General features: G+C 44.8%; 1 protein-coding gene and 1 long non-coding RNA gene across 12 annotated transcripts in view; one reads left to right on the top strand and one right to left on the bottom strand.

The window, feature by feature from the left end:
* The window catches only part of LOC123001700 (uncharacterized), a 97,564-nt gene that overhangs the window by 12,006 nt on the left and 60,380 nt on the right, over positions 1–25,178 (top strand). For both annotated transcript variants that reach the window (XR_007191158.2, XR_008959234.1), the window contains exon 1: positions 1–25,178. This exon is cut by the window's left edge; it is cut by the window's right edge and continues 33,373 nt beyond it. This is a non-coding gene — a long non-coding RNA (uncharacterized LOC123001700).
* The window catches only part of TENM2 (teneurin transmembrane protein 2), a 523,183-nt gene that overhangs the window by 463,281 nt on the left and 34,724 nt on the right, over positions 1–25,178 (bottom strand). The window lies entirely within an intron of this gene.

Genomic DNA, 25,178 nt, shown 5'->3' with positions numbered 1-25,178 from the left:
AGAACTGACAATCTAGACAATTTAAATTAAATTGCTAAATTAATTTAAATAGGATATAAGAAGCTCTGTGATGGAAAAAACCAGATGGTGCCGTGAGAGCAGGGAAGAGGAACCTTACTTAACTGTGGGTGGTAGTGGGGCGGGGGTCACCGAAAATTTCCCAGGAGAAGTAAAAGTTGGACAGAGACTTGAGAAACAGCAGCTTGCAGGATAAAATCAGGGTGGAAGAACGGGAAGGACAACTCAGCAGTCCCTTGATATACCACAGCAGTATATATTGTTTGCTTTTTGCTGGAGCTGGAATGTTCGGAATTTTCCAGCATCTCCCTCTTGGCCAGACTCTATCTAAAGATACCTACGCCAGGAAGCCAAAATAAAGAGACACAACGCAGACCATCCGCAAGAGGGGCTTGGAAATTCTGACTTTCACCGAATAAGAGGCTTCTCCTGGAAGAAAGGCCTGACGAATGACCTGTTGTTTGTCACTTGTTCATTGGCTTCTTTGCCCGACAAGGATGAGAGTGTTAAAATAAAAAGAGAGAAAGAAAAGGGCGGGGGGGAGGCAGTAAATTACTGTTTATCGAGCTCAACAAGCTGGAGAGTTGGCAAGGTCTTAAGTAAGCAGGCGAGTTAAAGTAAGAAGTTCATACTATATGGGGGAAAATTCTAGGCACTAACATCAATGAAAATTTAGAAGTACCCACTGCCGTTCACCATTTATTCAGGGCACGGGTGGTAAGAGTTAGTAAACTGCCCCTAAATGTGGTGTTAGCATGACTAGGGTCATCGAGAGACGCTGCTGAGCAACTGAAGGTAAGGAGTTTGTGCCCATGCAAGTCATCTGCCTTCTTGCTTTTCTTCTCCTCCGCATCCCACCAGAAGCATAGTAATAATAACACAATCCCAATTCGGCACGCAGTGCCTCACCATCTCAGCTGGTTGCTATGCCTGGGGATACTTGACATTTGCCAATCGCTTGGGAGCTTAAGGCTGCAATTTCAAACTCTCAGCATAAAGAATCAAAGGCAAAGAACAAAACAGCACAGACTTGGGAACCAGGAAAAGCTTGTTGGTAAAAGTTGTGCTTTCTATGGTCTGGGTAGGTGAGAAATAAGAACAACCTAATAGACAGGCTGGGACACAAACCAGTCTACCTCAAGAAGTACTTTTTAAAAGAGCCTTTAAAGCACTCACTTGCTTGGACCATATTTATGTCTAGGCAGTGAGCTTTGCACGGGCTGCCTTTGATGAGAGAGTTGAATACACGCTTTTGCAACTTTGAGTGCCAATATTTACTAGTGTCTGACTTAGGGCCTCCATCCTGGTTTCTGGAATCGCTCTGCAAGAAGGCAGGTCCAAGAGAAAGTGTAAATGTGGAATTTATAAGCTAGATAATCAGTGCTAATCGAAAAGGAATAAAGGGAGAAAGAAAAAAAAATCTCTGGTATTTCAACTGGATTTTGGTAAAGTATCTCTTGTATGGCAGTCATTCTTCAGACCAAAAGACAACAGCTTTGGAGGGTAAGATGTAGAGTCCTTATAGTAATTCTTCCGGTAGCAATGGTAGGAAGAATTCTGATCACTTTGCAAACTCTATGTAAACAAGGCGCCTTTAGTTGGAGGTTTTTAAAACTGGGTCAAAGAAAGGAGAACGGCACCCGGAACGCTGATGCTACTTTATAACAGATTGAATACATTGTGGCAGTAAATCCGTAAAAACCATTGCCTAAGCACAGCAGTGAACCAGCACAGCAAAAGCCTTTCTGATAAAGGGAGATCAATAGCAGGAAGTATCTAAAATTGGCTTTTCATCCCTAACCTCAGCATCGCACGGTGACAATCGGAACTCTGCATTTTGGGACACGCACTTAGGTCCTAGGAGGTCCCGTAGAGGAAAAATAAATGGATGCAGGGAAGAGGAGAGGGAGTCCAGCAACTCTCTCGGAACATGACTGGCCGTTATAGACATGACATACTCTTCTTCATCTTTCACGTCCTTTCTCCTAACTGATAAAGAAGCTCCAAAGCTATATGCAGATGAAAAAACATGCTTAGATGCAGCTAAGTTCTTGTGTTTTACTCCCACTTAAGAGTCTAATAAGGGTGTCTGGGGAGGTGGCAGGAGGGGATCTTTTTCCGCCTGAAGAGCTGGTCAGATGGTTCTCTCATTTGTAGAATATCTTAGATCTGTGTGTGCATGCATGTGCACATGTGTGTGAGCGTGACAGAGGGACTGAAAACTCGTCACTGGGATTCTCTTCCAGAAAGCCGTCTGAGAATCCAGAGCAACGTGTTCCTCAGCGTAGCCCCAAGTTAGGCAGTCCTTCCGCATCTGCGTAATTCCTGCCAGCAGGGGAGCGGGTTCCTGTGACGCTTCTAGCTCATTGGTACAAGCCTACTGAGGATTCCGAGGTGATTAAACTTTTCCAATCAGTGATGTTGCTGGACGTGGCCCTTCTGGCACTATCTCTGTGTTTCTGTCCCTGGCCCAATGGCTGTAAGATACTTGTAGGTGGGAGGGGGAATGGTAAGGTGGGAGGGGGAAAGGCAAGGCCATGAGCTCGGAATAGCTGTCGGGAAGCTCAGGAATCTAAGGGGGAAAGTCCAGTTTTCTTAGAGGGCCCTAGGATGGACAGGATTCTTTGCATTAGGCCATGGGTCCTCTGCTGTCTGCAGAAGAATTGGTCGGGTCGTGTGCCACTCGGTGATTTTAATCTTGAGTTTTCGAGGCACCTGGATTGGCTCAGTCAGTTAAGTGTCTGCCTTCAGCTCAGGTCATGATCCCGGGGTCCTGGGGTTGAGTCCCACATCAGGCTCCCTGCTCAGTGGGGAGTCGGCTCTCCCTCTACCCTTCCTCCCTGCTTGTGATCTGTCTCTCAAATACATACAATCTTAAAAAAAATCTTGAGTTTTCAATTTGTTAATCTAAAGCTAAGATTTTTATCAGTTATAAAGACAAACTTTTCTTTTGCATTGATACTGTGATTTTCATAGAATGCATTTTCAATGAGTTTTCCTAATAGCAGGCTATATTCCTCAAAGTGGAGAAACACAGCACTGGGCCTTTTTCTGGAGTTAAGAAATTTCTTGCAGAAATGTAGGCCACTAAATTTCTTTAGGACACGTTTTTATTCATTGTGCAAAATACTGGCAGAGAGCCTGCCATATACCAGGCATCATTGTGGGTCCACGGGATCTATCAATGAACAAACAGACCAGGTTTCCTGCCCTGGTGGAGCTTATGTGTTAGTGGGGCAAAGAAACAATAACATAATAAAGCATTACATAGCAGATTAGAAACTCCTAAGTGCCATGGGAAAAAAAAAAAGTAAAACAAAAATCATAACAGGGTAAGGGAGTTTCAGAGTGAGGGGGGTGATGGGAGAAAGGGGGATTTTTACTTTTCAACAGCGTATGTTCAGTATAGGGCTCATGGAGAGGGTACATTTTCAAAATGACTTAAAAGACGTAAAACGGAGTGTAGAAGGAAAGATGCATTCACTCACTATCTTAGATAGTTCTGGACATCTGGGTCATGGAAGTATTTGATGGTAACTTTTGGGTGGAGGGGCGGGCATTGCAGCATGGACAGAGCTATGAGAAGCCAGCTGCGTGGGACACTCATTTATTTACACATGACCCCCATTAATGGCTACCAAAACTCAAATTGGTTGTTGACTCTAGGGGCAATTACCTTCTGGGTCAGACATCAAAATGACAGTTCAAGTAAAAGAGACACAGGGAGAAGGGAAGCAAGTGGGAGAAGCCTGGGTTGCCTGCATTCGGATATTCGCACCAAGGTCTAACTCACGAAGACTGTCCAGCACCATGGACATCCTTGTATGTTCCCATGGCCTCCAACAGCGTATTAAATTCTTTCCTTGTCTGACATCAAGTAATAACAGAGAGTTGTCACTGTCCTGAACAATAGAAGATGGGATGACTTAATTTCTTTTTCTTTCGGAGGCATCATGTCACAGGGCTGTATTTAAAGACAGGAGAAAAGCACTAGATCTAAGTAAGAGAAGCCACAATTTACCACACCCTCGGGGAGACAAAGAATAAAGCCACTGAGGGTAAAATGTAGCATGTGGAGTTGTAATCAGCAAAGAGCTGTGTGACACTTTCTACGGGAACCAGTAGTGGAGGACGGTCCGGCTCTGCTCTGCAAACACCCCTGGCTAGTCCCCAGGATAACGAAGCTCGAGGATAACGGATCTCACATCTCTGAATATTCATCAATAATTCAAAAGGAAGAACAAGTATATGAAAAACAGTTTTGTTTTTTTTTTTTAAATAGGAACACAGTGCTTTATTTTACACTCTGAAACTAAAGAAATCCGGTCTCTAGGTGGGGGTTAGTCAGTACTTTTGGAAACTAGCCCCTATCTTATTATTGGTGCAAGAACATCCAGGCTCATGGCTGTAATCTCAAGCAACACATTCCATGGTCTTCTCCCCGGTCCGCCAGCCAGGAACCAGACCCCCACCCTGCCAATTCACGTCCCTCTCAGGCAGAACAAAAGCTTCCATGCACATCCAGGCTTGTCCATCACAGTGCTGACTGCATTCCTGTTCTATCTGTCCTCGCATCCCTGTGACTCACACCCCCACAAATCTGCACCTCCCCACCTCCTCATCACTCTTCAGGTCTTGGGCACCGATGACTCTATCCTCAGGAAATTTTGACACTATGCAAGGATCAGGGAAATCTGCAAATTTTTTCCCTTTACAGAACGAGAGTCGTAATAAATGTTTCCACGCATAGCACGGGAGTCCTAACAGATCGCAAATGCTAATAAAAGCTAACATTTAGGGGCACCTGGGTGGCTCAGTTGGTTAAGCGTCTGCCTTTGGTTCACCTCATGATCCTAGGGTCCCAGGATCAAGCCCTACATCGGGCTCCCTGCTGCTTCTCCCTCTCCCTCTGCGGCTCCCCCTGCTTGTACTCTCTTTCTCTCTTTTTCTCTCTCTCCAATAAATTTTTTAAAATCTTTAAAAAAAAAAGTTAACGTTTATGGAACACTTGTCATGTGTGGGGCATGTATGAACATTTACTACTGAGCACTTGTCTGTGCTAAGTTCTATGAGTGCACTGTGTCTTTTTATCTTCACCATGGCCTTTTAGTTATGAAAGGGGATATTGAGACACATAGAGGTTAAGCAACACTAAGTTGCAGAACCAGGATTTGAACCTAAGATTTTAACCCATATTTTTAAGTATTACATCCTATTGCTATTCACTATGAAAAGCATGCCATATTTATAAAAGATGTACTTGTGCAAGTATTAAGCTATGCATAGTAAAAACCTTGTGGCAAAGAGATGTACAGTAGGGCTATGGAGATGGAGAACCAGCGGGGCTGTCGTTTTAGCTGGAGACGTTGCTGGGCAAGTCAAGGTCACAGCATGGAAGCAGATGGCACCTAAACTGGGTAACGTGAGGAGAGTTTATTAAGGGTACTTTTTAAAGAGTTGTGGTCAGGGTTTGGGAAACCAGGAGGGATGGCACAATGCTCCAGGGCTAGCAAAATAGAGAAGTTGTTGCCATTGGTAGCCCTGCAGGGGCAAGGAGAGGGAGTGACTGGAGGAACCCAGTAAGATAGAACCGACTGGAGAAGGCTACCCGAGGAGGCATGTGTCTCCGGGACAGGCAAATAGCCAGCATCTGGCATCAGGACAAGGAGGAAGCTGGTAATAGGTGCCCCAGCCTCCTCTTCCTCTGCCCTCTGATCTCCTGCCATTGAGTGAGTCGGTTGGCAGCTAGAGGACAAGGGCAGCCATTGATGCAGCCCACATGGTCATTTTTCAGGACAGAGAGCAAGGTCTTAAAGGGTTCAGGGCAACATGAAGAACAAATAGGAAATACGTAACATGTCATTCTCATGATAAACTGGGACAATTCTCAACCTCCCTGGGACTCAATTTCTCATCATTATAATGAGACAATTGGACCACACGTAATTTACACTGCCTTCCAGCTCTGACATTTCAAGGTTTTATGAATCTACCCTCCGCCTATTTCTCAAGAGATTTTCAGAATAACTTCAAAAAATAATGACTACGACAGAGCCCCCACAATGCAAACTCTAGTGATATTCTGCGTCACTTCTGCCCACGTGTCTTGATGGAAGCACGAAGGTAGACCACAGCTGAGGTGGGAGGGCATTTATCCTCTCTTGAAAGTAACCAGAACATTGCTAAGTGATCTAAAAAGAAGGCTGGAGAATATGAAAAGTGTCTCGGCAAAGGAATTAATGTAACAGAAAATCCCTTGCTGTCTTTCTGATGCAGAAAGGTACAGAGGACATTACTGCCAAGCATACTAGGTGAGCCTGGAAAGAGATGCCTCACATGCTTTCATGGGAGTCTGTGTCATGACAATTGAAGCCCCATGCCTGTGTTCTCATCAAGAACCAATGGACACATGAGGTTGGGCACCGAATGCGGATGTTGGGAGGGAAGGCCTTGGTTGGAAAAAGAGGGATGGGACTGGGAAGAGAGAACTATATTCTCCTGAATCATTTGAGGCTTATCTAAGTACCCTTTGAAGTTTGCTCCTAGGTTCTTGATGGTTCTCAAGGTCTCTGGTTGATTCTTGAGGGAGGTCTAAGGTTGTCTGTTGTCTGAAGAGACAGACGTCACAGGCTCTTCATGACGGCATCTGCCCTCCTTAGCTTCTGGGGACACACTTGCTTGCTCTCAAAGGCTGAGATAACTGATGTGCGAGCATTTAAAGGCTGTTACAATCTTTACCCTGCCTCCCCCATCCCTACTACTCAAATACACCTAAATGGAACTACGCCATTATAGAACCATCCCTTTGCTTTGTCTCGACTCACGAGAGGTAATATGCACCCTTTTTCGGGTTTATTGATGATTTTCTTCTTAAATGAGAGGACATTCACGTCACCTCAAGACCCCTAAATCTAGCAGGCCAAGTATGTGTACGCGTGTTGTAGAAAGGCAGGGTCTGCTCATTTTGAACTTGCTCTACTTCACAAATGTTCCTACTATGGCCTGAAGAACAAAATGGAAGGAGGCAAAAAAAAGGAAAATGGCGAATGTATCTAATCACCAACATGCAAGTAGGAACCTATTCTCGTGTGGCTGTGTCTAAACCACCTGTAGGTCAGACGCACAAGAAAACAAAATCTTGAGACGTGGAGTGGGTTGAAATACCAACATGTTCCCTTACTCGTTGATGACCTCGCATGAGTACTTTGTCTTTGGTTTCCTCATTTAAAAAATGGACCTCATGAAACTATGAATACCTATCACACAGGCTCGATCTGATAAAAAAAGAGCAATTCAAATACTTAGGATAACAGAAGCAAAAGCACTTCGTAAAACCTAAGTTACCCTAAAATGCAAGGGATTATTATTACTCCATTTAAATTGCTGTGACAGCAGCACGCCCTTTGAAGGCAAATGGCGCACCTGAAGATTTGTCAACAAACCCAGCCACCTGCAGCAAAGACACCAGGAGTTTCTTAAGAATCTGTTCAGCATACTAAATATCAGCCACAGGTCACGGGAGTAAGCCACGTTTTGAAGTTCAATTAATAGAATGAATCATTTCTCCACCCTTCCTTTTGCCTATTTTTAAAAACGTCTTAACACAGAGCCACAATCAAGGATAAAACCAATCAGTGTGCAGAGAACTACCACAAAGAGGTCTCTGAAGGGTGAAAAAATGTGACAGATGTACAGAGAGTGACTTGAAGGAGTATTTCGGCACAGACACAAGACGCTTGACTTAACAGATGTTTACAGTTAATAAATCCCATTTTATAACTATTTTCACAGAATATTTTTCTGGTGATAGACCTGGCAGCCATCATGAAGGTAACAGAAAAATACTGCAGATTGACAGCCTGCTAGGAAGTAGAAATTATGCTCCGTGACCAGGATTCACGGCTACTCTAGGTGCCGCGGAGGAGCAAAACCGGGGTCACCGCCGACTCCCCCACCTCTTCCTAGGTACTCATGGCAAGTAGGAAAGGTCCTCGTCAAGCCCCAGCTGCATGCACCTCGGTCATCCTTACCCAGAGACTCCATCACAACCTTCCCATGGACAAAACTCACGGGCTGAGGCGAGGCGCTGACGAGTCTCCATGAGAGGCGGCCTGGCTGGCGTTCAGTGGCGCCGGCCGCACGGATGGCCCGGAGGGGCTGGCCCACCATGGGCACAGGCTGGGAAAGGGAAGCTCTTCCTTTTGTGCTCTAACTACAGAAAAGCACCAGCAGTCCCAGCCCGACACAGCTGAGGCCCTCTCCAGCTGCGAAGGAAGAACATAATAGGCAATATCTGCTCTCCCCTCCTCCCTTTTTTTCTCCCTTCCCTGTAGACACACTCAGCATGAGGTTCCTGAGGAATTAGTGGCGGGAGGACGCCTCCCCCGCTGGCAGCCAAATGCCAACCGCACGTCCTGCCCATGTAATGTGTCTGACATTTCTGCATCGCTCTGGCTTAACATTGTTTGACACAGACTTTTTGAAATACCTCTTTAAAAGGTTTGTGCATGTGTGCATGTGTGTACAATCTCTGTTGTTTCACAGCATCATTGTGTGTATTTATTATTATTATTCTAAATTATTCTCTTAGTTGCTGACACATCGCTGCTTTGGCATTTCCACTTAGGCAGAAGTAATTGGTTTCAGAAGGCTGAAAACCCTTATTTGAAACCATGTGCACATTCTTGTTGATGGATGCCATAAAATGTTCAAATATCATCTTCCCTCAAGTAAAACAAGCGTTAAAATCCAGAAGGACGGTGTGTGATTGACAGCCCGGCATACTTACGTTTTAACTACCTGTTGTCGAATTATTTTAAAGCACCTGTACGTGAAACGGGGTCAGCGCTCCTTCTTGGTCAGTTACCTTTAGATAGATCGTATCGGGTTCGAAAGGGATTCTCTTTCCCTGTACTGGAAAGCACTTCCCATTTCTCATTGTGTTTCCTAATGGGCAAAGGGCTGATGAAGTCAAGATCTCTCTCCAACATTCACACAAGGTGCTATTTCTGATGGAGAAGAGAACAAATGGCTATCCATCATGTTTGGAAGAAAGATCGAGTTGTAGCCCTTCTACTCAGAAAGCAGAGCTTTCTCTTCTTGCTATGTTTTTGGATATCTTTCATGATTTTGTTTTTAAAGATGTCACGGCATGGCTGCTGAAATGAATTACACACATGACATCAATATCTCAGACAAAAAAAAAAAAATTCTCCCAAGAGACAATGAACCCCAATGCCCGATGGTGTAGGGAAGGCAACCGGATGCCTGTGCATAGCTACAGCGGAATGACCCACTAGGCACGTGCATAGGAACTGTGCGTGTGCTTTGCACCACCACTCATCTGCCTAGGTGAGGCCCCGCAAAATGCACTACTATTGGTGGAATCTTCAAAGACCACCCTGGAAAGTCGGGCAGAAATCCCATCCACAGCATCTCTCTGTGATGCCTAGAGGCAATACAGCAGCACAGTTAAGCCTGCAGAGTCTACAACTGGACCGAGTGGTTTCAAATCCCAGCTTTGTCAGCCACTCAGTGGGTGATTTTAGGCAAGTGGCTTAACCATACTGTGCCTTGGTTCCCTTACCTGTGCTATGGGAACGGTAACAGAGTCGACCAAAGCATTGTTTTGAGTATTGAGGTAATACATGCAAGAACACCTCCATCATTGCTTTCGCTATCATTATCAGTCAGTCTCTTCCTGATTCCTCCCCACACAAGGGAGACTAGATCCCATTCCATTCTTGGTTAGCTACTATTGTCCGAAGTTTCATCTCTACACTGAGCACAAATTAAGCTCCCTGCAATTTCAATCGATTTACCCCAGGTCTATCAGGAAAGGCAGAGCCAGGAAAGTCTCATTTCTCTTCTGCTGATAGTTCTTCACAATATTTGAGATGGCTGTAATGTGTCCTTAAGTCTTGTAAAGACCAAGCCAAGCTAGTTTTAAACAACTTTTCCTCGTATGGCAACGGTCCCATTTTTCTTCATCTCTATCACCTTTCTTTGCTTCAGGTCTGTCAGCGTCCTTAAGTTGCATCAGGTCAAATGGAACAGAATTTTCTGGCTGTGCTCTAAGAATGCAAGCTTATAGGAGACTATTTCTTAGGCCAGATATGCCATTTCTTCAATCTTAGAAACAATCAGGACATACAAAATTCATAGTCAAATAACCAGCCTCTCATTTGCTTGGCCCAAAATATGTTTTTCAAATAGAGCTCTAAAGGAGGGTTTTTTTTTTTTTTTTCCTGACATCACTATGAAGGAGACACTCTCTTGTGTATAGACCCATATAACTAAATACTTGGCAGTATCCTGAGGCTAAAGAACCTTCTGAAAAATCAGATCACAGCTCTCTGAGATGGAAATCTACACCTGGAACTAAGTTTGCAAAGCACCTCAGTGATCAGTCAGCCTAACTATCTTATTTTTCCAAAGACACCCGGAGAACTTCAATGACTTCCCCAAGCTCACAAAAAGATGGAGCAAAGAGTCGAACCAATGTGAAAGCATGGGCTCATGCTTGCCTAATACCTCTGTGTGGCCAACCAGCATTTTCTTTCTCATGATAGCAATATCACCTGGCCTATTTCTCTTCAAAAGAGCTTCACCAGTGGAGCCCAATAGCTTTTCCACCACAGTCAATCAGAACAGTCGATGAGTCATCCTATTAAAATTGAGCCGTATGTAGGTGTGGACAGTGATAAAGGCTTACAGTTGTGTTCCAGAGGGTGTTTCAAGAAGGGACCCCAAGAGCTATAGGAGAACCATGCGTAAGCCTTTCTAATTGCAATCCATTCTAGATTTCTGAGGATAAAGGCATCATGTCTTTGCTCATTTGCATAGACATTAGTGTGGGCCCCTGCATCCTAGCTGTTGACTCAGCAGCAATATGTTCTCCAAAAAGAGAAGCTTTAACTCTAAGCCCTTCCCGACTATACTGACAGATGACCTGGAGCAAGAAACCGGGATTTTACTTATTCCTTCCTAAAAAGAAATTAATAAAAAACTGCTTTCTACCTTGCCTGACAAAGATAATGGGAACCTGAATATAACATGTTTGTGCATTTGTAGCTTTAAGGAAACAAAACCAGCTAAGGTAGAAATGCTATTTTAAAAATATTTGCTTATCCTGAAAACAGTTGTGACTAAAAAATAACAACAAACAAGCAAAAACCAAAGTAAGACAAATCTCGGGTCACTTGAGACTTTGGATCCTGCTCAACATGTAAGAAGATATTTCCCCGATTCTGCTAAAAGTGACCTCTTCCTTTTCTCACTTGATCTGCTGAATTCCATGACACATCACATATTGCCATAATAGTTCTGTGTACATATGTGTACTCCCTTACCGGATTGTAAGCTTCCGAGGGACAAGGACAAATCATCGTGTTGTTTTCTGCCATCATGGCATCTTGCCCAATTTGACAACTTCCTGTTGGTTCTCTAAATTTCACTCTTGCTCCTCTAATCCTTTATCTGCGTGGCAGGTAAAATGATCTTTTAAAAACAAATCTGATCATTATATCCCCTTCTTAAAAATCCTTCGCTGACTTCCATTTTTCTGAGGATAGATTTATACCCCTTTCAGATGGTCCAGGAACCCTTGTAGGATCTGTTTCCTGTCCACTTCTCACCATGTTTCACTCCTCTTTCCTGCTCCCTCCTTCTGCCCCAGCAACCTTGTCCTTCTTCCAGTTCCTGGAACACAGGATCCCCCCCCTCCCCCCAGTCCACACATACAACTTCTCTCCCTCCCTCTCCCAACCCCTTCCTCTGGTGACCTTCTATAAATCAGTCTGCTTCTTTAGGGAAGGCTTTCCTTATATCCTATTCAAGTCAAGTGGCCCGATGTTACATGCTATCGTCCTATCCTATCCATTTTCTCCAAGACCTTCTGAAGGCATATGTCCTGATATACTAATGAAATAGGATGTAATGGTATTAGAAAATATCATATCTTAAGTTCTCAGAAACCTTCTAAGGAGCTATACCATCAAAGGAGGAATTTTATCTCCCTCCTGAAAACACAATATCAGTGCGGACATATTTTGGGATGGGGGGAGGGAGTTAGAATCTACCATAATGTTTAATCAGCCACCCACATCATTTTTACTTAAAACAAAAAGCCCCCAGGCTATTAAATGTGTTTAATATTTTAAGAAGCTCCCAAAGGTCTAGAGAGAGAATCAAAGTGTTAGGTGTATTACTATGTTATAGTATATTTTCAAAGTTTCAATTGGCCATTTTTGATAAACTGCCTCTAGGGTTCATCAATCATCCCAGCAGGCATGTACCACACTTGGACTCCTCCCCTTTAAAATCAGGCTCAAAATTTCGGAAAAAGTTCAGGTCAAAAGAAAAGGACCCACTGTAGGATCACAAAGCCAACACTCATCCCAAATCCTTCAATATATCAAGTTCAAGTAGAAACACGGTGACTCTGAAAATCGGACACCCTAACTGTGGTGGCCCTGGAGCCCACAACACTAACTCACGTGTTTATATCAACACCAACGGAAACACACAAGAGCATAGGACTAAATCATCCTAGAGTGGGAACAGGGAAGGAAGGCGGAAAACTGTATTCACCGAGATCTATTCTAGCACTTCCTCGGCTAGGGGCTTGATATCCAGGTTGCCATTTAATTCTCCTTGTCACTTGGCTCTCTTTTTCCTTTGTTAGAATTCTCCAGGTAGGCTAATAACTTCCCTTCTGAATAATGAACCAATACTGCAATTAGCCCCTGTATGCCTTTTCGGCTTAAAAAATAATCTCCGCTACTTTTGACAAAGTCTAATACACCCGATCAAAGCAAAGGAGAGATTATTATAATGTTGGTTTCATCTGAATGGCACTGTAGTAGGGATCAAGCCAGTTCCAGATGTCAAGTTCTACTGTATATATAGTATAAGAGATTTGGGGTACAAAACAGAGACGCTCATTCAAAAATATAGAAATCAAATGTGAATGCACAGTCTTTGGCTGATTTAACTGTACTTCTCCTCTTCTCATGCTGACCTGAGCAATGTGGGTCACAGGACTCAGCACAGGATTCCTGGAACCACTCAGGCCATAGAAGCACCCTCTTTCCCTTGAATTTTTACTTCCTTAAGTTCATCTTATTATGGGTACGCCAACATCTTTTCTCCCTAACCTCCTCGAGCGTCAGTCTTTTAGAGGCAGGACTTAGGTCTTATTTATCAATTTCCATTAGTTCTTAGTGCAATGCCTTCCACGGTGTTTGTCCTAAAGAACATAGTTTTCACTTTTGTCTATTTCTCTAGTGTTCCAGTAAAAATGATACTCAATTATTCCAATAGATATGTAATGAAATCAACATCATTATTTGGTTCCTTTTAAAAAATGAAGATATATAGACAAACATGTGAACTGTTCTTTTTTAAATGAAAATCCAGCAGCCTTTACAGACTGAAATTTCTTTACACATCAACACCTTGAATGTAGGTCAGTGAAACTTCGTGGAATTATAAAAGCTCTTCAACACATATCATAAAATAATTTAACCTCAGTGTGGGGTAGGGGGAATTTTATATACCCTTTTATGAGAGGAGAGAATTAAAGAAAAACAGGAGACAGACCAACGGGAATTATTTTTGTTAATGATGACAGACAATCGGAAGGAAAATGAACAACTAATTTTTCAGTAGGAAGTGGTACAGGGTGGCACATCTTCAAAAGCCCAGTGTGATAAGATGTGAAGATTATGAAAGGTAAAACTAGACTTTTATCCTAGAAATCTTTAAGTAAAAATGATCACGTAACTAAAGGTTTCTGACAACTGGAAAGTACCAAGAATTAGAGAAGCTTCACAAAGAATTGTGGAAAGGACTGAAAATATACAGAAAGGAGCTGAAATAAGAGCAGTGTCTTCCCTAAGATTATAAAAAGCAGAGAAAAGGACAGGAACATACACTCATTAAAAGAAATTTCAGAACTGAGGTTACCTGTTGTTTTGCTAATTCACGAAATAATTGAAAATCTAAGTCATAGGCTGCTGTTGACATTGAAGGCCAAATCAAGGGCAAGTAACCCAAAAGCCAATTCAGCTTTAGTCCCCTCAGATGAAAGGAAGGGTATTTTTCTTACCTCACAGGGAAGTCATCCCCAGGCTCCCATGATCAAATGACTCAGAAAAGGTCCAATAGATGTTACTAAAATTTGGCAAATATTCACATTTCAGCTGGGTATAAGCTTGAGGTATTACAGCCCAGAGGCATATCTTTAGGAAAGTTATAGGAGAACATAAATAGATTCTTAGAATAGAAATGGCTCTTTCAGCATAGGTTAATGGAAGATATGTTATCACTAAGTTGGGCAGGGAAAATGGAGAATTGATATATTAGGTTACCCAGGCTTGATAGAGAAATTGCCAATCTTTATGGAAGATTTGCAGAATATTTAAAAAAGACACAGAAGGAAGGGCTTTACGTTTTTAAATGTATCTTTCTTTCCATCTCTCCTGCCAGCCTCATATTCTGAGTCACTGGGACATCTCACCTGCCCCCTGCTAATGCTTCCTCTAGACAGTAGTTTGAGGGGTTGTGTTCTGACTTTTTGTTTTCCCTAGTTAGGTTTTGTTTTGATGCAGATCTGGGCATGAGACTACTGCCTCCTGCCCCTGCCAGACGTATCAAAGTCCTCGAGATACCCTCTTTTTTTCACAGCTCTTTCCACAACTTCGATGATTTCTGTATTTGTTACCCACAGTCTTGGTCAGCTTTGGCTGCCATAATACCATAAACTGGGTGGCTTCAATAACCAACATTTATTTCTCACAGTTCTGGAGGCTAGAAGGCGGAGGTCAGGGTGCCGGCATGCTTGTGTTCTAATGAAGGCCCCTTCCCTGCTTTGTAGACGAACACCTTCTCACCGTGTCGTCATGTGGTGGGGAGAGCGCGGAGGTCTGGTCTCAGTCACTAATCCCATCGTGGGGGATTCATTATCAACTCCTTACCTCATCCAAACCTAATGACCTCCCGAAGGCCTCACCTCCAAATACCATGACATGGGGGATAGGGGCTTCAACATGTGGATTGCAGGGGACAAAACCATTCAGCACAGGGCATTCATCTTGTCCTCAAGAGCGCGAGCTCTGGGAGGTCGGGGAACTCTCTCTTGCTCCATGAGGCTGCATGCCTTGTGCTCGGTACCTGGAACCTTGCAGGGGCTACCTCCAGATTTAGGAAATGTAGGTATGTATTTCTGGAGAAAACTAGATTACCGAGTTACTACCCAGGAAGCATGAAACATAAACTGCCTTACATGATGTTAACATTTTTATGTTTTCACAGAATATCTTCTCAGTGGCTCCTTAATTGTGTAGAGTCCGGCTTGCTACATGAGTAATTTAGTTCCGCAGTGTCTATGTAACTCAAAAAGGAAAGAGGCAAGTGCCATGTGAATTGTAAGTGGTCCAGGTATTAACACAGGTTTTTAAATAGTCAAAGCTCTCAGGCCATTCGTAGTCTGTGCTATGTAATTTAGACGTGTGTGTGTGTGTGTGTGTGTGTGTGTGTGTGTGTGTATGAGTCTTATCTTTCCATCGTACTACCCTCAGGGGACCATGGTTGTTTGCATCCTCACGGTGCCTACCCCAGTGCTAAGCATAAAGCAGATAACGAATACATTTGCACTGACCTATGTATCAATGAGAAAATTGGGTCGGAAGTGACCTCTGGGGCTGCTGTAATTTAGAAGAGAATATTTCTACACGAAAGAATCCTAGGGCAGATCAGCAAACCTCAAATCCATTTAAAGTGGCCACACCGGGGACTTTTGTTATGGCTGGTGGGGGGAGGGCAATGAGCTTGCTGTGGGAGCCCAACACAAACACCTGCTGTTCTGTTAGTGGGACTACCCAGGATAGTGCAAAGACCCTGGGCTTGAATTTTGGCCCCAGAAGCATTTATTCAAATGAGCTGTTTCTTTAAAAGCCTTGTTTTCCCAATTAAAATTCCAGTCTCACCAGTTGTCAAGTCTCAAAACAATGCGTTGAAAGGGATTTGCATAATTTGGGGGGCATGTTAGCACCTAATAGGTGGCAGCTAAGAACTTAGAAACATATGTCCAAGCAAAGAATTTATGGGAATGTTCCTAAGATCATAATAGCCCCAAACTGGAAAAAATCCAGACATCCCTCACTTGGTGGATAAAGTAAATGTGGCATACCCATGTCAGTGGAGCACTCTTCAGCAATACGAACGAACGATTGACTGACACATGTACAAGCTGGATGAACTTCACAAACACCATACTACTACTGTCAAATTCCACTGGTAAGAAATGCCCAGAAAAGGCACGCTTCTAGAGCTAAAAAGCACATCAATCAGTGGTCACTTACGGCTGAGAGTGGGGCAGAGGTTAAGAGCAAATGGGCAATAGGGCATTTCTGGATATGGAAATGTTCTAAACGTGGAGGATGGTGATGGATGTAGAACCCCATGGATTTGATAAGAAGTCACAACTGTAGACTTTTCATGGATGAATTCTATGGTATGTGAGTTATGTCTCAAGGAAGCAGTTTTTTTTTTTTTTAAGGTCTATTAGAATGCTGGGGGAAACTGAGGAATTAAGCAACCGCGAAGCACCCCCCCCAAACACACACACACACACACACACACACACACACACACACACACGATATTGAGAGAAGCAGCTCAGGCTTAAGATGGAACTCTGCACAGAAGTGGACACGGAGGCGGTGGCTTCACGGGCAGAATGAAGGCAGAGCCGCATTCTCTGAGACTGTGGGGAAATACCCAGATGCCTTCACAGCGCTGGCAACACGCCAGGATCATTGGGATGGCTTCTGCAGCCGATGCCCATGGAAGTGCTGGCCTGGGGACTGTTGTCTCCCTCAGTGGACCTGCTGCCAGGACTATTTTAAAATGGAAAATTGTGGCACTTCACATTGCTGCTTTCTAGCCTTGCTCTCCAATCTCATTTCACTGTAATTATTACCCAATGGCAGGCAGCTCATTTGAGAAATATTTGTAGGACTTGCTGTGGATCTTTACAGGGCTTGCTGGCTGCTTCCTGTCTAGAGAGGTTATTCAAAGAGAGACAGGTGATGTTGACTCCGGCGCACAGTGTCACACAGAGACAAAAAGGTACCTGGAAGACCATCAGTCAGCCACAAACACACTAGTTCCAATAACAGGGGAATAATTGACATATTAAAATCTATAGGTCCTAGGAGGATACTAAACCCATCACATTTTTCTAAAGAGAGAGATAGAGAAAGCACGGTGCCCACAATACATCAATTAAAACCTGCCATTTCCCCAAAGCTGTCAGCTGCAGAGCGGCTGCCACAAGTCCCCCTTCTCTGAGGGCGTCTTGAAAATGAGCACCTGGGGCAGCCAGAGCTATTAATAGGTGGAGGGAATGATAGAAAATGTCACAATGCACCTTTCCAAATAAAAAGGTGTCCAGACTTCTCGGGGAGGGAAGCAGGAGAGGAAAATGGCCCAAAGTACTTAAGAAATTATTGCATTTTCTTTTTCCGAACTCCTACTATATATTACGAGAGGAGCTTGTCACTTCCTAGGTGTCTGGCCTCTCTCGCCACCGCAGAGCTGGAGTGTCACAGCTCATGGCTAGCAGGGTCGTCCTGCTTCATTCTTCTCAGAAAATGGGCCAGGGAGGCATGGCTTCCAATCCGACCAGGAGAGCTTAGAGGTAGAAGGTGTTGACTATCGCTAAGGTACAGCAGGGAGGAAAGATGGGGCTCTCCTGACACCCCTTTTTCTCTACTGCCTGATAACTTGTCCAGATATGGAAGAGAACGTTGGGACTCTCGATTCTCAAGAACTTCACAGGTATACTCAGAAGCCCCAACTATTCTTCTGCGTTGATTTCAAAATAATCTCCATGAATTTCTTTTCAGCATGATGCCTTCCCAACAAGATCCACTAAACGCATTCTATGTTTGGGGAAAGTAAGTTTCAGTTCCTGCTGATTTCTAGAACGTAACCTTGACATTCAAAAGCTGGGTGAGCATGGGCAAGACACCGCACTGCTTTAGACATCACTTCTTCCCATTATAAGATATTCCAACATAATGATTATTCAAGCTCCCTTCAGTTTTAAAATTCCTAGGTTGAATCAGTGAGGTAAGAATTTTGCCCCTGGAACAGACTCAAGAATGCTCTCAATGAGGGGTAAGGTCAGTCGTCATTGCTCAGTAGAGGCTGATTAAAACATCCACTTTTTTTTTTTTAATAGCAAAGGTTGTTCTATTTTCCTCCAACCCAACTATCAAGCTTATAGTTGCTCTAATTTAACTTTATTACTCTTTTGTCTTGTCAATAAGAACATAATAGTGTCCTTAAAGAAAATGACAGCTTTTTTCTTTCTCTTTGAGGTTTATTTCAAACAATTTTCTTTCTCCCTAATGAGGCTGATCCGTGTTTGCAGGTGCATATTGTGTTCTCTTAATGGGAAGATTTCAAACACAGAGAAGAAAAAGAAAAGCCTGCTTTCTTTTATTTATTTTTTTGCTGGCCTTTTTGTCAGTTCAGATAGTTACCTTACACACCATTTATGAATCACGGTCTGTGCAACACAGTGCATTTCGAGGATGGTGCCTCTTCCTTGTCTTTTCATTAAACGAGGTCCTGCCCAGCCGGTCAATGTGGTCACATGCTGCCCTGCTTTCTGAGGCCCTGGCTCTCCAGGTTTTCTTCTGCAAGTGGATCGGGGCCCAGCAGCTTTAAAGCTTTTTGATCAGGTTTCATGTGAGGAGACCTGAAACATTAACTGGAATATTGGAACTACCACTGAGGCACCATTTAGTCAACAATGATTGGCCTTTCAAACTCCGGTCTCAGCTATCCCCCCAGTAAGCGTACACCCAGGCCCGGTACTGAAAGAGAAAAGCAGCCATACATGCACGTTTGTGTTTTTCCTTCAGTGTTGAGATGAGCTCAAGGATATGGATTGCTAACGATTTCGTGGCTCAGAATGCGTGTCCTATTCTGACGAGCCACATGGTGAATGTGGCTGAGCAGGAGATCAAAGGTACTCAGGTCTGCCAGCATGGCTCTCTTGAGCCTACTTCCTCTTTTCCCCTTTCTTACAAGAGTCCTCTTCCCCCAGGTCACTGGAGAAAACCTTCCTCTTCAGTCCTCACTTGTGTTGGGAATTTAACTTGGGCTCCGACAGTCGCTGCTAACACACTAGCCACGTGGACATGTACCTCGCAAGCCCAAGTGGAAATGTGCTGGATAGAGTGATTCCAAAGTCAGGGAGTCATTTTTATGACTAGTTTTCTGACTTTAAACCAGGGAACTCGTTTTCTCTTTAATACTATGAAATAGTTGGGTCTGATAATTTTTAAGGTTTCATCCAAATCTAAATTCTATGCCAGGTATTATAGGAATAAGAACCAAGTTTAGAGGGAAGTGAAGCAAATGGCTTGGCTGAGAAAGAATTCTTAGAGAAACAGAAATAAATTAGAGTGATAGATTACTAAAGAAGTTTCAAAAGCTCAGCATAAGAAAACTCTAGATCCCAAATGGAATTAGTTCAGTTGCCTGAAGAGGAGGGAGAAGAGTTGATTGCTGCCTTGGATGATAAGCCTGGCAACAATATGCAAGATATGGCTAAGACATTGTCACTGAAGAAAGGGAGCGCCATGTGTAGAGGGCCTGGCCCCAGAGAGTGGCGCTCCTTCATTGTTTTCTCAACCAATTAAAACACAAAAGGGAGCCTAGGTTCCAGGGGGACCCGGGGAGGGGGGGGGGCTCCTGTTTGTTTATAGGCTTAGCACAGTTGCTAGGAATAATTGCAGGAGCTGAATGAATACATGACTGTTTCGTTTAAAGTAACACGACACATTTCTGATCTACTGAGAATGAGGGACAAAAGATGGCGAAGTGTCAGTGAGATCTGGCTTTTTTTCTTCTGGGGAGATGAGAAGCTGGGCAGTGAGAGGCAATGACAAGGTAGTTGAGAAGCTAAGTGGAGCTGCTGGGCCAGAAGTAACGATAATGTTTTCAGTATGTTGAGTCTGAAGTGATAGAATCTAGAGAGGAGAGAAGACGCTGTGATCAGGGGGCAGGCATCACTGGGCACCCCGTGTGGATGGGCTGTCAGAAGCAGTTTGGCTGTGACAACGCCACCTCTCAGAAACGGATCAGGATCGGCCCCTTCTGAAGAACTACAAACTTCAGTGCTAAACCCTGAACCAACAAAGCCATTTCTTCAGATTCCTTTTTGTGGATCGTTAATGTATTTTCCTGTCCGGTCCATCCTTCCTTACACTCCTCTTCAAAATCTATTCATTCAACAAATACCTGTTGAGTATCTTATCTGCGACAGGTACAGGTAAAGAAGCTGGAAGGAAAAAAAAAAAAAGAGGCCATGACAGCAAATCCTAACATACGTGACTCTTATCTTTGATAGTAAGAAAGTTAAGGAGAAAGTAGAATGTCACAATGAAAGAGAGGGACAGGGTGGAGATGGTGACATCCTTGCACCTGGGGTGGTCGGGGAAGATTTCGTCAAGGAGGTAACATGTGAGCTCACGTGGAGCTTCTCAGATTGGTGAGGGGGATGCACCACAGCTATTGGGAAGGAATGTGCCAGAAAGAAGAAACAAGTGCCAAGGTTTTCAGATGGGAAAGAGCTTGGCAGGTCTGTAGGGTCTAAAGGAGGCCGTGTGGCTGGCGCCCAGCGGGTAGAGGAGGTGAAGGGGGTGAAGGGGGTTGATGAGGTCAGAGTGTGGGGGTGGGAGGAGACATCATCAAGAGGGAATTAAGAAACAGGTTAGGGATGCTTTTTCTCACTAAGAGAAAAATCAAGATTTTGCTTTTTTCTCCAAGATTAAGGATAAGGACACAGAATCAACTTCTGTTTGAACTCTATCAGGTACCTTTTGTGAATCCCTAGGCCCAGTAATGGAGACTAAAGGGTGGTTCTTACCATGGCAGTATCCCAATTGTGTTTGCACAGGTAAGATAGGGATCAAGTAGGACATGGAATGGAAAAGAAATAAGAGAGATGCACGACATTGTTTCTCAAAGATTGGCTGAGCTGAGGTATAAAGCCACTGGGACTAGAACCGGGAAATCCTAGCAGAAGGAGAATGGAAGTTATATAGAAAGGGAGATTGAAGGGAAGTAGAGTCAACAAAATGTCAATTGACTGCACAATCCACGAGCAGACAGGAGCGGCATTCTGTCGGGTGGGGGTGTGCAAGATTCTTCCAGCTTCACTCGGCCTATTTCAGAAGCTGCTGTCTCAGACTGAAATGCAAATGGCCCTGAATTTCTGAAATCACCATTATTTGCAAACGTTTCTGCATCCCTATTTCTGTAGCCCTATGCGACTGGCTAAATGAAGAGAAGGCACTAACTGGAAAGGCAAAGCTATGGATTTGGAAAGTCATTGTTGATTCCGAGAGGTGATTTCCTCGGGAAATGAAAACGTGAGAACATCCGCAAACGCAAACAAAGGCAGCTACGACCCTGCGTGTGGAGCAGTGAGCAAGACGACAGGCTTCTAGACCAGCACACCGCACTAATGAAAGGCTTTAGAAGCCCTTGTATCTGTTCATCGTCCCGGGACTGTACGCTCAGCAGCATCTTAGCAAGTTCTGACACAGGGGAACAACTGTTGCCAGGAGACAAGGTAGGTTAGGGTGACAAGAAATCACTTATGCATTTTGCTGGGGCTACAGTGCAGGCAGGGAGACTATGCCACGTGTTTCTAGCTTGTCATTTCATTGGTCAAGGTAATGTCCCAATTAAGCACTCAAAAAACATAGGAACATCAGTAGAACAGGGCCGAAAGTAGAACAGATCCTTCATATTGTTGTACCAGTTACCGACTCTGAACTTCGGGGCAGGGTTGGAAGGGGGACTAAAGTTTACTACAGTTGCAGAACTAAAGCCTTTCCTGCTACCTCAACCACCATATTCCTCAAAGGCAAGCATCACCAACACAGGAAGAAACGGATGGAAGACAGCAAAGAGCTGTTCCCAGTCACAGAGGTAGACATCTGGAACATTGGCAGGCTTTTTCCTATTCAGGAAGTTGCTTAAAGTGGCTTCAAAGTTGCTATTTAGGACCCATCCTGAGGCAGTAGACCTCTGCTTCTCCAAGACTCTGACTTGCGGGTGAGTGGAATTCCCCTAGAAAAAGACAGGATGGACTTTGGGTTCCTGCTTTCTTTCCACAAGCCTCTGAGAAAGAGAATCACTGAAGGTTTTGCTCTTAGCCCAACAGAATAGCCAGAAGGAGTCTTTCCATTCTGCTCTGCTTTCCACAGAATCACAGAGGGACTCAATGATTCCAACCTCCTTGTTAAAGAACCGGGGCCCGGAACTAGAATGGCTTGTCCCAAGTTACAGAGATAATCTATGAGCTAGCCCCAGCTGGAACACCACCCCTGGCCTTCTGGCTGTAATGCCACGCTCTCTTTCTGTTCAAGGGAACATGCGAGGGAGAGGGAGATTATCGCAAGGAATAACCTTAAGGCATTTTAATGTAATATTTATGGACATTCTCCAATTTCTCCACTTCCACATGAACCGATTTTCTGTGATATACTTCATCCTGTTTATGGCATTCGTCCCTGCTGTCTGAACTGGGTCTTCCTCAAATTCCTCTGTTGAAGCTCTAACGTCCGGTACCATAGGATGTGACTGTAATTGGAAATAGGGCCCTTAAAGAGGTGATTGAGTTAAAATGAGGCCGTTAGGGTGGGCCCTAATCCATCTTACAGGTAGCCTTATGAGAACAGGAAAATTTGTGTGTGTGTGCGTGCACACCCCCCCCCAGAGATGGGCACACAGAGGAAAAGGCCATGTGAGGACACAGTGACAAGCCAAGGACAGAGGCCTCAGGAGACGCCAAACCTGCCAACAGCTTGATCTTGGCCTTTCGGCCTCCAGAGTTGTGATAAAATACATTTCGGTGCTGAAGCCACCTAGCCGCGGCATTTTGTTATGGCCGCGTGAGCAAACTCATACGGCCCCTTTGATAGCTATTTATTGAGCACTTAATTCATGCAAGTCTGTTCACGCAAGACACAAGGAGAGAGAAGACACATATTTCAGTGCCTTCTTGGGAATCACTGTTTTATAAGAGGAAGACATTCAGCAAGTTGTGTCACTAATGATTATTTAGAGCTGGGACACGTCTTCTAAAAGCCAGTCACCCAGCTCAGGAAGTCTCTTCTAGGAAGCGAGAGCGTGACGAAGCCAGGCTGACACAACATAAACTCAAACCCAAAGTATCGCTGTGTTCTCCTAGCTCCCCATCCTTCTGTATTATAAGCACCATCAGGACTTCACAGAGCCAGAAGCTTCCGCCATGCTGTTGCACTGCCAGACAGGGAGCAGTCACGCACAGCAACCAGCCACCTCAGTTCGGCGTTCGCTGCCACCCAAGCCTGGACTGGAGAGCCAGACAACCAGGGGGTGCTCGCGAATGCTGAAAAGTATGCACGAAATCATGCAAGTACCCGAATCGGCAAGAAGCAAAGGGAAGCCAGGAGTTCCGAATGGAGGGTTTATTAACAGCAGCCCGGGCTGCGGGGGGCCTCCCTTGGCTTCCCTTTGACCACAGAGGGATCCCGATCAGCGTAGTGCCCCCATGAGACTGACTGGAGAACAATCTCATGCATCAGAGGGGTCCCAGTCGTCTTAGGAGGTCTCCCTTCGGCCGAGGTCAGATGTTGTCTTACACTGGCTTGTGTCTTTAAGTGGCAGAGAGATCCCAGAGAGATAGGGACACCTTCTTCGGGTCTCTGCTAACTGCTGCCAGTGGTCTTTCTTGCAAGAGCCACACTACATCGAGAGGCCTGAACAATCCCTGATTCCTGCAGCCAAGACTGCCGAGCTCTTAATTACGTGGAGCCCGCATGTATCATCTGGCTGCCTCCTGCTTCCGTGTCTGGACTCCCTGTCATGATTGTGGACCCCCAGAGGGCTGCAGACTCCACAGGACCGGACCCCTCAGCAGGAACGCATTAAATATTTGTTGAGTTGAAATGAAGGAGAAGATTGCCTGCAACTGGCAGCTTCCCAGCTGGGTTCTCTCTTCCTGGGAGGTACCAGCATGGGCCTTCCGAAGCAGCAGCCAAATAGTTAAGCCCCTGCCAAAAGACAGATTTTTGGACTCCCAGGCTCGGGCAGCGGCCCTTTCGAGCAGGCACCGCTCAGTAGCCGCCGGCACTCTGTGACAGGCATGTTCTGATCAGAGGAGAGAGGCTTCCCGCCTCCCAGGGAAACTTGCTGATGAGCAGTCGGCCTCTGTATGAAACACAGAGGCTTTGCAGGGGCTCGGAGAGGAGCGGGCAACGGGAGGACGGTCGCTTTAGACTTGTCCATTTAAAATGCTTTGACGTACTGGCTGAGTACCCAGAGGTTAACTAATGAACTTAGAAATAGGACATGATTGGGAGCGACAGTAGTTGTCTTTCTGGAAGGCAGAAAGATTTGAATCTTAATCCCAGGTGTGACACGGATGGATTCCGTGGCCTTAGGCAAATCTCATAAACTCGGCTTCGCTTTCCCGACCATTCGGCAGGGAGACTGGCGCTTCTCCGCGGCCAGGTCCAACGGAGCTTCACCGGGCCCTGGTTGTCTGCGGCTGGGGAAGGCAGGCCTCCCCACTGGATTTCGGTAGTGGGGCCACTCCGCCCCCCCCCCCCCCCCACGGACCTCCTCCTTCCTTTCGGCAACTCTTTCAGCCTCGAGGCCTGCAGATTTCAACAACACTCCTCAGATCCCTCTGGGGTGGCCTCACTTGGCAGGGCGCATTTGGGGGCTTCTTCCTCTCCCCAGGCCCTCCTGTATCACACCTCCAGGGGCTCCGCCCCAGGCCCTGGTTCTACAGCGGTTCTAGGTGACTGTTAATCCAACAGACTCAGCAGAATTCTAAAGGTTTTGTCAGGACTGCTCTGTTCTCTGAGAAAACAGAATCTTTTCCTGAGACCTTCAGCATTTTAACTCAAAGAAATGAATGATGGAGGATTTGTAAACTGGTTAAACATGTATTTTTTGCTATCTATAGATATGTTGCATTCTTGCTTCCTATAAAAATCACAGACTATAGGTAGATGGGTCCTCTGTGTTCAAATACCTTTTGGTTAGAAGCAGAAATGGTTATTTCTAAGTTCGTTTCC

Source organism: Ursus arctos, unplaced genomic scaffold (assembly GCF_023065955.2).
Source record: "Ursus arctos isolate Adak ecotype North America unplaced genomic scaffold, UrsArc2.0 scaffold_15, whole genome shotgun sequence".
Classification (NCBI taxonomy): domain Eukaryota; kingdom Metazoa; phylum Chordata; class Mammalia; order Carnivora; family Ursidae; genus Ursus; species Ursus arctos.
The sequence above is the reverse complement of the archived record's forward strand: the minus strand, read 5'-3'. Positions and strand labels throughout refer to the sequence as shown.